General features: G+C 37.4%; 1 long non-coding RNA gene across 4 annotated transcripts in view; it reads right to left on the bottom strand.

Moving 5' to 3' along the window:
* LOC128119058 (uncharacterized) overlaps positions 1–17,239 on the bottom strand; it is a 68,495-nt gene that overhangs the window by 29,467 nt on the left and 21,789 nt on the right. For all 4 annotated transcript variants that reach the window (XR_008221434.1, XR_008221435.1, XR_008221433.1 and 1 more), the window contains one exon: positions 16,639–16,837. This is a non-coding gene — a long non-coding RNA (uncharacterized LOC128119058). The remainder of the gene's footprint in view (positions 1–16,638; positions 16,838–17,239) is intronic.

Here is a 17,239-nt window from a genome sequence, read left to right as displayed (position 1 = left end):
TGTTATGAATAAAACTGCTAAGAACATAGTTGAGCAAGTGTCTTTGTGGTAGGATGTGGTAGCGTTCTTTGAGTACATGCCCAGGAGTGGTATAGGTGGGTCTTGAGGTAGATCAATTTCCAGTTTTCTGAGGAATCTCCATATTGATTTCCATAATGGCTGTATGTAAGTTTGCGCTCCCACCAGCAGTGGAGGAGTGTTCTCCTTGCTCTACATCCTTACCAGCATGGGATGTAACTTGTGTTTTTCATCTTAGACATCTTACATCTTTCTGATAGGTGTAAGATGGACTCTCAGTCATTTTGATTTGCATTTCCCTGATGACTAAGGGTACTGAGCATTTCTTTAAGTGTTTTTCAGCCATTTGAGATTACTCTGTTGAGAATTCTCTGTTTAGATCTGTACCCCATTTTTTTTTTAAGAGACAGCATTTTTCTGTGTAGTCCTGGCTGTCCTGGAACTCATTCTGTAGACCAGGCTGGCCTTGATTATTTTGTCCAGGTGACAGTATTCCTTGCCTTACAGAAACTTCTCAGTTTTATGAAGTCCCATTTATTAATTGTCAATGTCTGTGCCTGAGCTTTTGGTATTCTATTCAGGAAGTTGTTTCCTGTGCTGATGCATTCAAGGCTATTCCCCACTTTCTCTTCTATCAAGTTCAGTGTATCTGGTTTTGTGTTGAGGTCTTTGATCTACTTAGACTTAAGTTTTGTGCAAGGTGAAAGATATGAGTATATTTGCATTCTTCTACATGCCGAAATCCAATTAGACCAACAACATTTGTTAAAGATGCTTTCTTTTTTCCATTGTGTATTTCAAAAATCAGATGTCCATAGGTGTGAAGATTTGTGTCTGGGTCTTTGATTTTGATGCCGTTGATCAACCTGACTATTTCTATATCAATAGTGTGTGGCTTTTATTACTGTAATTCTGTAGTACAGCTTGAAATTGGGGGTGATGATACTTTCAGAAGTTCTTTTATTGTATAGGATCATTTTACCTATTGTGGGTATTTTTATTTTTCCATTTGAAGTTCAGTATTGTTCTTTCAATGCCTGAAAAGAATTGTGGTTGGATTTTGGTAGGAATACATTGAATCTGTGGATTATTTTTGGTCAAGTGGCCATTTTTACTATGTTAATCCTATCAATCTATGATTATGGGATATCATTCCATATTCTGATATCACCTTCAATTTCTTTCTTCAAAGACTTGAAGTTCTTGTCATGCAGGGTTTCACTTGCTTCGTTGGAGTTATCCCAAGATATTTTATATTATTTGTCACTATTGGGCAGAGCGTTGTTTCCCTGATTTCTTTCTTAGGCTGTTTGTCATTTGTATAAATCAGTAGGAGGGCTATTGATACTTTTGAGTTAATCTTGTATGCAGGCACTTCACTGAAGGTGTTATCAGCTGTAGGAATGCCCTGATAGAATATTTTGGGTGGTTTATGTATATTGTCATATCATTTGCAAATAGCAATACTTTGACTTCTTCCTTTCCAATTTTTATCCCCTTGATCTCATTTAGTTTTCTTATTGCTATAACCAGAACTTCAAGTACTATTGTAGCCATAAGTTTCTCTGGTCCTGCCTGGCCCTGTGGTCATGGTTATAAAATAACCACTCAGAGCTTTAATATTAATTGTAAAGTATATGGCCTATGGCTCAGGCTTCTTGCTAACAAGCTCTTATAACCTAACTCAATCCATAACTATTAATTTATGTATTGCCACGTGTTCTAAGACTTTACCTGCATCCCATTACATGTTGCTCTTGGACAGCGGTTTGGTGTCTCCCCTTCCTTTCCTTTCATTATCTCTCTTGGATTTTCCTACCTCACTCCAATATGCCTTGCCATAAGCCAATGTAGCTTTATTTATTAGCCAATGGGAGTGACAGAAAGACATCCCACAACATACTATATTGAATAGATATGGAGATAGTGGACAGCTTTGTATTGTTCCCGATTTTGGTGAAATTGCTTTGAGTTTCTTTCCATTTAATTTTATGATTGCTGTTGGCTGTTGGCATGTTGTAAATTGCCTTTATTATGTTTAGGTATGTCCCTTTTTTTTTTTTTTTTTTTTTTTTTTTTTGGTTTTTCGAGACAGGGTTTCTCTGTGTAGCTTTGCACCTTTCCTGGAACTCACTTTGGAGACCAGGCTGGCCTCGAACTCACAGAGATCCGCCTGGCTCTGCCTCCCGAGTGCTGGGATTAAAGGCGTGTGCCACCACCACCCGGCAGGTATGTCCCTTTTATCCCTGATCTTTCCAATACTTTTACATGAAGGGGTGTTGGGTTTTGTCAAAAGCTTTTTCAGCATCTAATGAGATGATTATGTGGTCTTTTTTTCCCCTTCAGTTTGTTTATGTGGTGATTACATTGACAGATTTTTGTTTGTTGAACCATCCCTGAGTCTCTGGGATGAAGCCTACTTGATCACGGTAGATAATCTTTTTAATGTGTTCTTGGATTTGGTTTGTAAGTATTTTATTGACTATTTTTACAGCATCAATGTTCATGAGGGAAATTGGTCTGTAATTTTCTTTCTTTGTTGAATCTTTGTGTGGTTTGGGTATAGGGTGACTGTGGCCTCATAAAATGAATTTGGGAATATTCCTTCTGTTTCTATCTTGTGGAATAATTTGAGGAGTATTGGTATTATGTCTTCTTTGAAATTCTAAGAACTCTGTCCTAAAACCATCTGGTCCTGGGCTTTAATTTTTTTTTTTTTTTTTTTGCGGGGCGAGGGGAGGGGAGGACTTTTAATGACTGCCTCTGCCTCTATTTCCTTAGGGGTTATACTTCTATTTAAATTATTTATCTGATTTTCATTTAACTTTGGTAAGTGTTATCTATCAAGCAAATCCATTTCTTTTAGATTTCCAATTTTGTGGAGTAAAGGATTTTGGAGTATGCCCTAACGATTCTCTGAATTTCCCAAACATTTGTTGTTATTTCCCCCTTTTTGTTTCTGGTTTTGTTAGTTTGGATATTCTCTCTCTGCCTTGTAGTTAGTTTGGATAGGGGTTTGTCTATCTTGTTAATTTTCTCAAAGGACCAACTCTTTGTTTCATTAGTTCTTTGCATTGTTCTCTTTGTCTCTATTTTATTAAATTTCAGACCTGAGTTTGATTATTTTCTCCTGTCTACTCCTCCTATTTTGTTAGATATTAGAATGGCTACACTAGCTTCTTTCTTAGGTTCATTTGCTTAGAAAATCTTTTTCAACCTTTTTTTCTGAGGTAATACCTATCTTTGATGTTGAGGTGTGTTTCTTATATGCAGCAGAAGGATGGATCCTGTTTTTGAATCCATTCTGTTAGTCTGTGTCTTTTTATTGGTGAATTGTGTCTATTGCTAATGAGAGATCTCAAGACCAATGGTCGTTAATTCTTGTTATTATGTTCTTTTTGTTGTTGGTGTTAGTTGTGTGTGTGTGTGTGTGTGTGTGTGTGTGTGTGTGTGTGTGTGTGTGTGTGTGTATGTATGTGTTTCCTTTATTAAGGTTTTGCTGGTATAAGATTATCTGTTAACTGTATATTTGTGGGTGTAGTTAACTTCCTTGGGTTGAATTTTTCCTTCTAGTACTTTCTTTAGAGCTGGATTTGTGGATGGATATTGTTTAAATTTGACTTTATCATGGAATATCTTGCGTTTTTTTCATCTATGGTGGTTGAAAGTTTTGCCGGGTATAATAATCAGGGCTGGCATCTGAGGTCTTTTAGAATCTGCAGCACAGCTGTCCAGGCCCTTTTGTGTTTTAGAGTCTCCATTGAGAAGTCAGTTATAATTTTAATAAGTCTGCCTTTATATGTTATATGGCTTTTTCCTTTGTAGCTTTTAATAGTCTTTCTTTTCTCTGTGTGTTTAGTGTTTTGATTATTATGTGACAGGGGTAGGGGGGAACCATTCCTTTTAGTCCAATCTATTTGGTGTTCTGTATGCTTTTTGTGCTTTTATAGGCATGTCCTTCTTTAGACTAGAAATTTTTTTTTCTATGATTTTGTTAAAAATATTTCCTGGGTCTTTGAGCTGGGATTCTTTTCCTTCTTCTATTCCAATTATTCTTAGGTTTGTTCTTTTCATAGTGTCCCAGATTTCCTTTTGTGTCAGAAAATTTTTTTAGATTTAAAATTTTCTTTGACCAATGCTTCTATTTCTTCTATGGTGTCTTCAATGCCTGAGAGTCTCTCTTCCATCTCTAGTATTGTGTTGGTGATACTTATGTCTGTCATTTCCATTAGCTTACCTAGATTTTCTATTTCCAAAATTCCCTCAGTTTGTATTTGCTTTATTGGTTCCATTTACATTTTCAGGTCTTAAACTGTTTTATTCATTTCCTTCAACTGTTGTTATGTTTTTTTCCCCTTGGCTTTCTATAAGGGATTTATTAATTTCCTCCATTTTTTTTGTTTGTCTGTTCCTCAATTTCTTTAATTGATTTATTAATTTCCTCTTTAAGGTCCTCTATTATCTTTACAAAGTTGGGTTTAAGGTAGTTTTCTGGTGCTTCAGCTCTGTTGGAATATTTAGGACTTGTAAGATGGCTGAGCTCTGGTGGTGACATTTTACCCTGGCTCTTGTTGATTGTTTTCTTACACTGGTGACTAGGCATCTGGGTTTGGGGTGATGATAAGTCTAGGTGCTGATTTCTGAGTTTGTCTTTATTGGATGGGTGTTTTGTCCCTTGATTTATGTTTCCTTTCTGGTCTTCTTGCCTGAGTGGTCTGTGGTTGAGGAGAGGGTCTCTGTCCATGTTGGGGGCTGGAATTTTGGCAGCCAAGTAGCTGACTAGACCCCTGGTCTAGTCAGGGGTCCTCTGAGGTTCTGGATATGGTATGGCTTCTGGGGATCTGGGTGCTGGTGTGGCCTCTGGTAGAGTAGGGCGCTTCCACCCTAAATGTAGGTTGGAGTTGGGTGGCTTGGGTTGGGAATCTAGGTGTTGGTGTGGCCTCTGGTCCATTTACCTCTTTTAAAAAATGCTTTTTGATGAGCAGAAATTTAAAATCTTTCTAAGTTTATATTTTATGTTTAGCATTCATTAATTATGTTTAAGAAACCATTGCATGCCTCACTTATTTTTTGATATTATTCTGTTCTGTTGTTGTATGGTTTTTCCTAGAGAGAGGTGCACAAACATCTATTCACTACAGATAACAGCAATGATAGACCCAAGGAGTGATTCAACCAGAGTATATTTTGGTGAACATGCAGTTCATTTAGCTTATCAGAGGAATACCTGTGAAGAGTTACTTATAGTAATATGAGTGATTCCAAGGTGGCTGTTCTCAGCATGGGTGGTGACTGAAGAAGGAAGTATCTGTGGTGCTCTCCCCACAACCTGAAGGAAGCTCCCACAGGGGGTCCTCTCCCCAGCAGCTGCTCCCAAAGGGGGTCCCCTCCCCAGCAGCTGCTTATTGCTTTTCTTACCTTGGGGAGGGGTCTTGGTAATCTTATAAATTTAGGACCTTCCTGAGCCTTATATAGTTTCTTAGTTTCCTGAGCCTGGCAAAACTCTAACTTTCAGGAGAGAATGTTTCAATTACAAGAGAATGACGACAGCATGGTTCTATGTATTTATCTTCTTCAGGGCTTAGCCATCATGAAACCATTTTAATTATAGTTTCACACAGTAAGAATTGTAGTCAGACAGTGTGTTCCTATCAGATTTGTACTTTCAAGAACTGCTTTTTTATTTTAGGTTGTTTGTATTTCTATAAAAATTTTAGTACTTGTTTGCAAATTTCTATCAAGAATGTGCTTGGCTGTTGACAGGATTTGTATTGAATCTATTGATCAATATGGGGATGAATGGCATTTTTTGATAACTGAATCTCCTAAGTCAGCGTTATGTATGCCTTCTCACCTATTAATTTTCCAGTTTCTCAAAACAAAATTCTGAAGTTTGCTAAATAGTGAGCTCCTCTGTCTTCTGTTAATTTATTGCTAGGTATTTTAGACTTTTTTATGCTTCTGCAAAATGTATGGATTAAAACATTTTTCTACCTCTTGTATTTGTTGCTTCTATAAACAAATAGAACGGCTTTTTAAAAAGTGTCTGTGTCAATTCTAGGACTTGGTTGAATTTATGTAGTAGATTTAATAGTTTTTTTATTAGAATCCTTTGAACTTTCTAGGTATATGTTTATTTCATTTGCAAATAAAAGCAGTTTTATTTGTTTTTATTTCCCTATCTTTATGCATTCTATTTATTTTTTGTACTTAATAGTGAACACTAGCACAATGTTGAATGGAAGTGCTGAGACCAGATATACTTAACCTTTATCTGTGACTTTAGAGACAAAAGTATCCATTTTTACCAGCAAGTGTGACAAAAACTGTAGATGTTTTGTGTCAAAATTGATCCTTCTTTGACGTCTAGTTTCTGAGAGATTTTTCAAACCAAGAATCAGCATTGAATTTTGGCTAAATATTCCATTGTGTTTATTGAGATAATTACATACTTTTTCCTTTATTCCTGGGTTTGCTTCTCCCTTTTCTGGTATATGAAGCCCCTAAGTGTCCTTTGGGTTGACTTACTATATTTCGTTAGCTGATTCCACATGTCTGTCTGTAGATGAGGGATTTCAGAATGCAACTTCTCCTCAATGCTTTTGTCAGGTTCTAAAACAAGTTGAAAAGTGTTTTTACCTCTTAAAAATTTCAAAAGTATACGAAAATGTTTTTTCTTTATTGATTAATCAAATTTACCACTATAGACTCCGGGGCAAGATATTTTAAAATATGTGTTAATTTCTTTGACACATGTTATTGTGCAGGGTACCTGCTCCCTCTTGCTATAGTTGTTATATTCTACATTTTAGCGAACTTGTCCAGTACATTTTCTTAGGAGATTGAACCCAGGGCCTCACACATGGGCTACATATTCCCTACCCATTACATTGTTAACATAAAATATGTATTGATTGTATGCTTTCATTCTTGATACTGGTAATATGTGCTTGATGTTTCTTTTTCTCTTTTATTAGAGTTTTTTTTTTTTTTGGTCTTTTGAGACAGGGTTTCTCTGTGTAGCTTTGCGCCTTTCCTGGAACTCACTTGGTAGTCCAGGCTGGCCTCGAACTCACAGAGATCCGCCTGGCTCTGCCTTCCGAGTGCTGGGATTAAAGGCGTGCGCCACCACCGCCCGGCCTCTTTTATTAGAGTTAAGGACTGTCCTGGAACTCACTATGTAGACAAGGTTGACTTTGAACTCACAAAGATTCACCTGTCTGACTCCTGAGTGCTTAATATCTTGTGCTACCAGTCCAGCTTTTAAATGTTATCTTAAAATCCTAGGTGGTATATAATAATTGCACATATTTATGGTAATTTAGGACACATGGACTATGTGTAGCAATCAGAAAGGGCACTTGCATTCCCAGCTTCTTACAAAATATATTTTAGTGACACTATTTCTTAGTGTTAGGAGTCTTTATATTCCTGCCTTCTAGCTCTTCAATGTGTATAATGGATAATTTAAACTGTAGTCACCCTGCTGCTCTGTAGAAGAATAAGCCATAGTCTTCCTATCTAGCTGTCTTTTGATATCTATTATCCAAACCCCCTTAGTCTTCCCCATCATCCTTACTATCAATCACATCCTGCTCTATTCTTTGGGGTCAATGCTTTCACATTCAGCACACAGCTGAGAATATTCAGTATTTGAATTTTGTGCCTACTTTACTTCCCTCAACATAAAATTTCCCAGTTCTGTTCATTTGATACAAATGACAAGACCTTATTCTTTCTGATGACAGAGTAAATACCTCGTTGTGTAAATATCTTGATGTTCTGATAATGCTCGCTGTATATCATTATGGTTTAGAGATGAAAGATTTCAGAAAGTGATTGGATCATAAGCGCTCTAATCCTATAAGTGGGTCAGTGTATTGATGCAGTCATAAGTTAATGACATTATTGGGAGGTGGTGGAGATTGGGTACTTATGTGGAGGAAGCAGTTCACTATGGGAATGTTCTAGAAGGGTGTATCTTCTCTCTATTCATTTCATTCTTTTTTTGCTCTGTGGCCACCATGATGTGAGCAGCTTTTCTTGGCTATACTTTCCATAATGATGCTACATTGTCTCCACAGATGGAATGCAAACTGATCAGCACATACATTAACTCATTGAGAAGGCTTAGTTGGTCTCATGGCTTTAGAGGTATGTTAGTCCATGATTAAGGTATAGTCATTGCTTGGGGGAGTATATCATCACAGGAGCTTTTGATATAGCAAAGCATTCATCGTTGGCCAGGATGCAAATAGAGAAAAGAGGGCACTGAATTCCCATCCCTTTCAGGTTCACTTGAAGACCTCAATTATCTAAGGTCTCCCTGTGTGGCCCCTCTTGAAGGTTCTACCAATTCTCAATAATGCTGTGGACTACAGGTGGAGCCTTTAACACAGATACTTGTGTGGGAAACTTAGCCAAAGCATTGCTGTTTACAAGCCATTGCTCTTCATCCACTCATTTGGTCTTTAGTTTTGCTACTTTTCAAGCTACAAAGAAGTATTACCATTTCTAGCAGGGCTGCATATTTATAATACTAGCTTTTTATATATTATAAAAGCTTTTTGAAAGGATTAGTATGCATGAATAAGTGTGTGTGTATGCATGTGTGCATACACACATGCATGTAGCTCTTAGAGAAACAGAATTTGCCTTCTGATCTTGACTGGAAGTCTTACTGTTTTTAAAACTACAAGCTAGAGATAATAATATCTTCTCTATAGACTTATTGCTAACCTTAAATAACATAAGACATGTAGAGTGCTTGGCAAGATGCCTGGCATATAAAAAGTCTCATGAAATATCACAGAGCACTTGCCTGTGAAATAGACTCACTCACTCTAGCCCTGCAAAGTAGCAGAAAACAAAAGCACGAAGAGTGAAAATTGCTTCTGGTCCTGAAGACAGAATTTGTGGTAGTTAATTTGAGACAGCCTCTTTGTGAGGGTATAGAAAGTATGGGGTGGGGCTGAGCTCTTTCTTGCTTTGTTCTGTTAATGCATGAATGAAAAAATAGTACTATTGGGGACTGTAGAGTGCTATCCCCTTCTTACATTTTTGTGTTCATTGGGCTGACATGAGCTTCCAGATGGGTCTCTGTGTGTGTACCTCTCTCTATTTGAAATGTGCACTTTATATTATTTTTTATCTGTGGTTCAACACTACTTTTGTAGATGTGCTGCTTGTCAATTCTGCCCCGTCACTGCTGATGACATCTCCCTTCCCCAGCACTGACTTCCTAGTGATGGTCATCTGCAAACAGGTAATGCAGGGTTTCTTTATTTCTCTCAGCTTACAATTACCACTGGATTTGTTTTAGTAGCTGACTGAGGGCCTGTATCTCTCAGCAATTAAGTTGTCTTAATCATACAGATGCAATGGCTGTAGTGTCTGTGCAGCAGTATTTCACATTTACAGTGTCTGGGGCTTGAGGAAAAAAAGACACTTTGTAGCAACAGGAGAAGAGTTCTGCAGAACTGGCAGGGGTAAGGTACTGTAGAGGAAAACCCAGTACAAAAAGCTGTTGAGAACTCAGAAGTAAGTGGAGGAGAATAAGTTCAGGCAGAAATACTGAATTTTAGGAGTAAAATGAAAATGGAAAAATATCAAGGTAAGTGTATCTTTGAACATAGATCATCCTTGGGTTGGTGAGTGTAGCCATGGAGGACAATCAGAGTTCTGCATTCCAATTTTCAAATGAGGTGTTATTTTATTTCCTCTGAAACAAACTGTCATTCTTTAATAACACTATTTCCAAGACATAACTTTGGGAAAAATTTGCTCTTGATGAATATTTTTCTACGTGTGGCAAATGTCCTCCGAGATGTGAAAGCACAGTGTCACTGGGCTTTAGAGCATCTCCCAACGCCCGAAGGTTTAAAGTCTTAGCAAATGGATGCTGTAAAGAAGGCTGCGCACCACCTGGAAGACAACAGAACCATTCAGTGTCCTCTGACTCATCAGAGTAAGAACTGGCTGACTTAAGCAACAGTTTCCTGAATGATGACAGACACATTTGTATCCGTTCTTACTTACTGAAGAATAAGTGTCAGTTTGTACAGAACTAGCGCCAAAGTGCCGCTGTCTGAAGCTACAAGGTCATGATTATACAATCTATATAGCTCACATTGATGGCTTTGAAAGATTAGTAGGGAGAGGGAAAATAGTCAAAAAACTAGACGTTCTGAGAATCGCAGGCTGCTTGAGAAGGCGGTCCTTGGTGCTTTGGAGTTGATGTGTGGAACCAAAAAATAGTGTGCTTAAAATTTAATTCTGAAAATGAGTAGAAGAGAGTGTAGAAGGAGGAAAGAGGGTGGGGGGAAGTTATTGAAATAGAGGATGAATGGATTATGGAAATGTGAGCTGTGTTCTCTATTGTCCACAGCACGAGACTCTTAGAGAGACATAACTAAAAAGTTTCAAGGGAAGTCCCCTATCTGATAACAGCAAATAGCGACTCTGGAAAACTGGGATTTACAGTGTTATAAAAATCAAAATAAAATATGAGCTGCCACAACATTTGACTGATAGTGATGTGGGAATTCTAATTGACCCTGGGTGAGAATTACTGCCTGAGGATGAAAGTCCTTGCAGGGCAGGCCTTAGGGCTAATTACATGAGGGCAGAGAACTGGGTTTAGAGCCTGAATATTCAGGTTGGGATGAAAGCATTACCGATTTTTGTCTATCTATTCACTTTAGAAAAGCTTATTAGCATATTCGAGTCTTAGTTTCCCCAAGCATAAATGTGATGTCTTTCATACCTTTCAAGGTTGCTGATAAAGTTGACTCTTACCTCCATTAGGAATAATGGCTGCCTGACTCTGGCACCTTTTTATTCTCTCCTGCTGATATTATCATTTCCTCCTGCGTTCACGATGCACACCATGACCCACTGTAATAATTACTTCTTCACATGTGCTCAACACCTCTTTTCCAGTTCTTCAAATGCGTTGGGCAGACGCAATATTCCAACTAGAATTTGCATAGGGGAGTAAATGATGTATTGTTTTCTCTTTTGAATTTAGTTCAGCTCTCTTACTGTTAATTGTACTTTCCAGATCTAGCCACTTTTCTGAAAATTTTGTAATTTTCAGTTTCTTTATCACATTAAAATTTCATTGTGCTTATGTGGCACATTTTCATTATTTGTTCATCAGTTAATGGACATCTGCATTGGCTCCATTTCCTTGTTATTGTGAATAGAACAATAACCATGGGCGTGCGAGTGTATTTGGAGGATATGGAGTCCTTTGGGCATATGCCCAAACACAGTTTGAGTTCAGGTACTGGAAAGAATATTTTCTACTGTTTTAATTTTTCTATAGGGTGCTTTTGGCTACTCATGGTCTTTTGTTATTCCATATAAATCCTGGATGTTTTTTTCTGGTTTTGTGAAGAGTGGGATAAGAATTTTGATGGCAGTTGCATTGAATCTGCAAATTAGTTTTGTTAATATAGCTATTTTCATGATATTAATTTTGCCAGTCCAGGAACATACAAAGTCCTTCTGTTGTTGAGTATTGATTCCCCTTTTCAATTTCCGGAAGTTTTCACAATAAGTCTGTTGCTCACTTGGTTAGGTTTAGTCCAAGGCACCTTTTTTTGAGCTCTCATGGATGAATTTTTAACCTCCTACATTCTTTCATTTGTTGGATTATATGAAGGCTGCTTCATAAATGAAATCTTTATTTTGTTTCCTACAATTTTATTTAAGTGTTTATCAGATCTAAAAGTTTTCTGGGAGGTTCTATATGGCCTTTTGAGTATAAAATCATGCCATCTGGAAGTAGGCATGGTTTGACTTCTCCCCTTCTGTTCCATCTCCTTTATGTCTATCTCTTCCTTCATCACTGTGGTTAAGACTTTGAACACTATACAGAATCAGAGAGGTGAGAATGAGCATACATGTCTTATTTTTGATTTTAAGGAAAATGCTGGTTTTCCTTCTTTACTATAATGTTTGCTATAGTTTGTTGTATGCAGCTTTATCACTTTGAGGTACAATCTCTCTGTTTCTAATAGCCCCAGAACTTTAATCATGAAGGTATATTGAACTCTGTCAAATGAACTTTGCATTTCTTGATTACAAGATTTCTGTTTTTAAATTCCTTCATATGACGGATTACGTTTACTGATTTGTGTATGCTGAGGCAACCTGGCACTTCTGTGATGAACCCCACTTGGTTATGATGTATGATCTTCTAAATGTGTTCCTGAATACTGTTTGCAAGTATTTCAGTGAGAAATTTTGCATCTATGTTCATTAGGGAAATTGGTCCGTAGTTTTCTTTTTTGTTGTCTTTAACTGGTTTTAGTGTCAGGAAAATACTAGTTTTGAAGAATGAATTTTGTGGCATTTTTTTCTTTCTATCTTGTAGAACAAATTTAGAAGTGTTGGTATTACATATTCCTTAAAAGTCTAATAGAATTCTGCAGTGAATCTGTGAGATCCAGGCTTTTATATGTGAGGAGGCTTTTGATTATAACTTCAGTTTCATGTTTGTAACAGGTCTGTTTGAGTTTTTTATATCTTTTGGCTTTAATGTTGTTAGGCCATGTGCATTTAGAAATTCACCAATTTCTTCTAGGTTTTATAGCTTTTTGGAGTTTAAGTGTTCTGAGTGTTCTGTAGTGATACTCTGATGTGGAGTCTGTTGTGTTATGAAGTTTCTTCCCTTGTCATGTCTACTGGGGAGTCCTAAATGCCTGGTGTTCAGAGTTTACTTCATTCTCTTGGTTGAGGAAGTTTTCCACCACATTTCATTAAATAGTCTATTTCTTTTGTCCCTTCTTTTATCCAATGAGTTCTCAAGTTTGGCCATTTGAATGGATCCCAAAATTCTTGGAAATACTGGTTTATAATTTTTTACATATAAGGATGTTTTTATTATTGTCTCTGCTTCATATTACATCCTTGGAATTTGTTGTTCTGCATAGTCTTGTCTTGCTGATGTTTTTTGATATGGTTTTTATTCAAGTGACCATTTCTGCTTGTTTTTTTTCCTTCGGTTTTTTAGTTCCCTTGATGATTTTTTTTTTTTCTCCACATTTTGCAATTTCATCTCCAGTTCACTGTTTCATTCACTTTGGAGACTGTCTTGTGGAGGTATTAGATTTATTTCCATGGTTTGTGTATATGTTTGTTTGGGTTTTCTATATGGTCATTGATTTTCTTAAAACTACGGTTCTACGTTCTTTCTCAGAGGTGTCAGCTATGCAGTAACCTTGGATTATACCATGGGATAGTTGGGACATTGGAGATGGGCTGTGACTGGTAGTAGTGTCATAGTCCATGTTTTTCCTTATCATATTTTGCATGTCTGTTGGAATGGGTTTTCCTTCTAGTTTTAACTTCCCTTATTTCCAACTCTGGTTGTCTTGCTTTCTTTGAGTCCTCCAGAGAAAGTTCTGTATGATGTCATGTCCAGATGTGGAGACTAGTGAGTCTTGATGTTGATTCCTGGGTGGGACCACTGAGATGATTTGATCTTAGTGAGGGGACAGCAGGACAAATGACAGGAACACATACTGAGCACCAGGGTGGCAGGAGGGTCACAGCCCTTGTCATTTACTGAGCTATTCGAACTAGCTGGAAGCTATAGTTAGAACCCTGGTCCTTAGGGCATCTCTTTAACCTCAGACATCAAAACTCTGGTTCTGCAGTGACCTCTGAGAACAGTGGAGTATGTGCCTTGCTCCTGTGATGAACCCTGGGACTACTGGAATCATATCCCTAGGTGTGTAGTTGGAATTTTCTTTGGGCTGTAAACTAGTTCCCAAATAAAGACACAGAGTCTTATTATTAATCATGAGTGCTCAGCCTTAACTTAGACTTGTCCCACTAGCTCTTTTAACTTAATTTAACCTGTTTCTATTCCTCTATATTTTGCCTTGGCACCTTTTACCTTTCTTTCATTCTGTATGTCCTACTTTCCTGCTTTCTCCATGTCTGTCTGTCTAGACCCTGGTGTCTCCCTGTTGTCTCTTTTTGTTTTGTCTTCCGAGCCTAAGTTACTCCTCCTACTTACTCTCCCTGCCTAGAAGTCCCACCTATACCTCCTACCTCACTATTGTCCATTCAGCTTTTTATTAGACCAATCAGGTGCCTTAGACAGGCAAGGTAAAAAGCAACACATCTTTACATAGTTAAACAACTGTAACACATCTTTGCATAGTTAAGTAATTATTCCACAACATTGGTGATTTCTGCAAGTTAAAACTCAGGTCTCACACCGACTGGAGGATCCTGGATTATACACTTTGGTCTTCTGGTAAACTTCAGCACTGTTGAAGTCAAAGCTTTGGTCCTATACTGATATCTGGGACTGTTGATCCCACAGCAAACTCAGGGGTCACTGGAACAGAAACTCAGTAGCTGTGAATGCACCTTTTACACATGAAACTGTTTGGTTACTTTTCCCCTTAAGTTGTAAGAATTATGATCATTTTAAGGGTGGCACCGATGACAACTGATATCAAAGTTGTATGTCTACTCTAGGTTAGTAGATGGTTTAGAAAGATTCCCCAGTAGGACTTTCCACAGCAATAGAAATATCCCATCATGCACTATGGTTATGTCCCAGCATGCACTCAGATATGGTCACTACCAATCATATGTGGCTAATTAGCACATGGAATGTAATTATTTACTTTTAAAATATCCATATGTGAAGAGTGACTACCTTGTTGGTCAGTGACTAGCTAGAGCATATTTAGATCAATTTATCAAAATAAAATAAAATAAAATAAGAGGTAAATTATAGCATCATAGATAATGTTCCAATACTTGAAATGCAGTTTGAAAATCATCATTTTTTGATGATTTTTGATCAAATGGATCTACACATGTCAACTTGCATATATTCTCTGCTTACTAAGTATAGCTTTGGATCTCTGGAAACTTTGATTCAGGAACAAACCTGACTTAGTTATAAGAATCACCAGGACTTTGGAACTGGGACAATAACTGCCCAAAGGGGATGAAAAGTGGCTGTTACTATAAATGACTCACTCAGAACCAGGTGACAGATAAGAACAGTCTACTCTTTGATAGCAAAAGCATCAAAACTAAATTAAATAAACTGTCATATGTACACCTGTGTGCATGTTCATGTATGTACTGACATGTGCATCCATGTGTGTGAAGGATGGAAGTTTACATTGAGTTGAGTGTCTTTCTCAATCTTTCCATCTAACTTTTTTTTTTAAAGAGTCTGCCACTGAACCTGGATCTCACCAGTTCACAAAGACTAGATGATTGTCAAGACTCAGGGGTCCTCTTGTCTTTTCTTTACCATCCTGGGATTACTGGCATACTGCTATGCCTAGATTTTTACATGGGTTCTGGGGAATTGAAATTAAGCCTTCAAGTTTGCATGACAAGCATTCTACTGTCAGTCATTTCCCTGGCCTCTCAAAGTACCTTGTGAGTCAGTTCCTTTTCTTCTGTGATTTCAGGCTTTCTTATGGAGTCCAGCCCTTGACAGAAAGTCCATGACTAGTTACCTAGCCAGGCTACCAAGGAAGCGGGGATTTAGATGGAGATTTAAGGAGGCTTGTGTAACACGAATTACTAAATGCTCTTATTAATAAAAAATAAACAAACCTGGAGCCAATTATTGAGGTGAAAGCTGAAAGATCAGAGAGGTAGAACAAGCCACAGCTTACCTCACCTCATCAACTCCTCAGCCGATCCTGTTTCCTCAGACTGAACGCCTCTGAGTGCTCACCCGAATGGGACTCAGCTGCACTGCTGCAGCCACTAGCTCACTGCTACAAAATCCTCAGTCTAAAGAGCATGAGTTCCTGTTTCCTCACGCCTTATATACCTTTTTCTGCCCTGCCATCTTTCTTCATGAGAGCTCAAGTTCTGGGATTAAAGGTGTGTGCCACCACACTTGGCTCTGTTCCCAGTGTGGCCTTGAACCCACAGAGATCCAGACAGACCTCTGTCTCCCAAGTGATAGGATTAAGGATGTGTGCCATCACTGTCTGGCCTCTATGTCTAATCTAGTGACTGGCTCTGTCCTCTGATCCCTAGATAAGTTTTATTGGGGTGTACAATATATCATCACATTTTCCCTTTTGTGTCTAAAATAATAAAAGAAGGCTATAACTAATATAAGAAAAACTATATACAATAAGTACAATAAGGATGTACAATATACATAGTCAAGAATCACATTAACAATATCTAGTCCATTAACATTTGACAGATTCAGACAAAAACTCTGTTATTTAGCCTATTTTGGTGAATGTACTTAATTCACTTTCTATCCTAACTTATATTATCAACCAAAAGCTATCTTTTGATATTTTTCAAATTATACACTTATTACACCACTTAGTGAGTTTCTTCTCTGAATTTGTTAACAAGGAAAACTCTAACTAATCTTCAACTCCCTCAGAGACCCAAGAAGGAAATAATACTAACTGAGTAAGCAGGAAATATAAACAAATGACTTCCAAAAAATGTGAGACATGATAGAAACAGCTGACTGCCTGAATTGTCACCCAGAGTTCCTCTGCAACATTGGGGCATCCATCTTTGGCCTATAGGCTTAGTGTATCTGACAGACTCATCTGTGAAGCAGGGTTTTCTAAAGAGCCTTCCTACCTTGTCTTGGCAAGGATCAGCAGTCCTTTCTTTTGTGTCCTACTTTTCCATTTTGGACAGCATACTGTCAGCAGTTGAGGAAAGGTCACTTTCTTGCCCAGTGGCTAACTTTTGCCACAATGAAGGTAAGGAGTTTTTTCGACGCCCATCATCTTTTCTGAAGTAGATTGGTGCTGCAGGAGCAGACATGTCTCATTGTCTTTAAAAAAGGAAAAAAAAAATCTATGTCATTAAAACTTCTTAAATGCCATATTCTATAGATCTCTGAAGTGTTTGAAGATGAGCTGTCTATCTAAAATATATTTCTGCTTGACACTGAAAACATACCTAACACGACTACAAGTTTGATTGTAATGACTACCTATTAACTTGGATTTCTTATCTCCTAATTAGTTGGTAATAATAAATTTTAAGGACATTGTTAAATAAACTGTATAGGTACAATACCTTGAACAAGATAGAAATGTATGTACAGTATATTCTAACAAAATTAATCTCAAATTTGTATCAATATACAAAATGTGTATAGAATATACAAAAATCCAATCCAATGTAAAATATTTAAAACTAGTAGTTGCTTTCTAAAAGTAGATTCAATAAT

This window comes from Peromyscus californicus, unplaced genomic scaffold (assembly GCF_007827085.1).
Source record: "Peromyscus californicus insignis strain IS unplaced genomic scaffold, ASM782708v3 Scaffold_11__1_contigs__length_118956290, whole genome shotgun sequence".
In the NCBI taxonomy this organism is placed as follows: Eukaryota; Metazoa; Chordata; class Mammalia; order Rodentia; family Cricetidae; genus Peromyscus; species Peromyscus californicus.
Note: the sequence above shows the minus strand (reverse complement) of the source record. Positions and strands in the feature narration are given on the sequence as shown.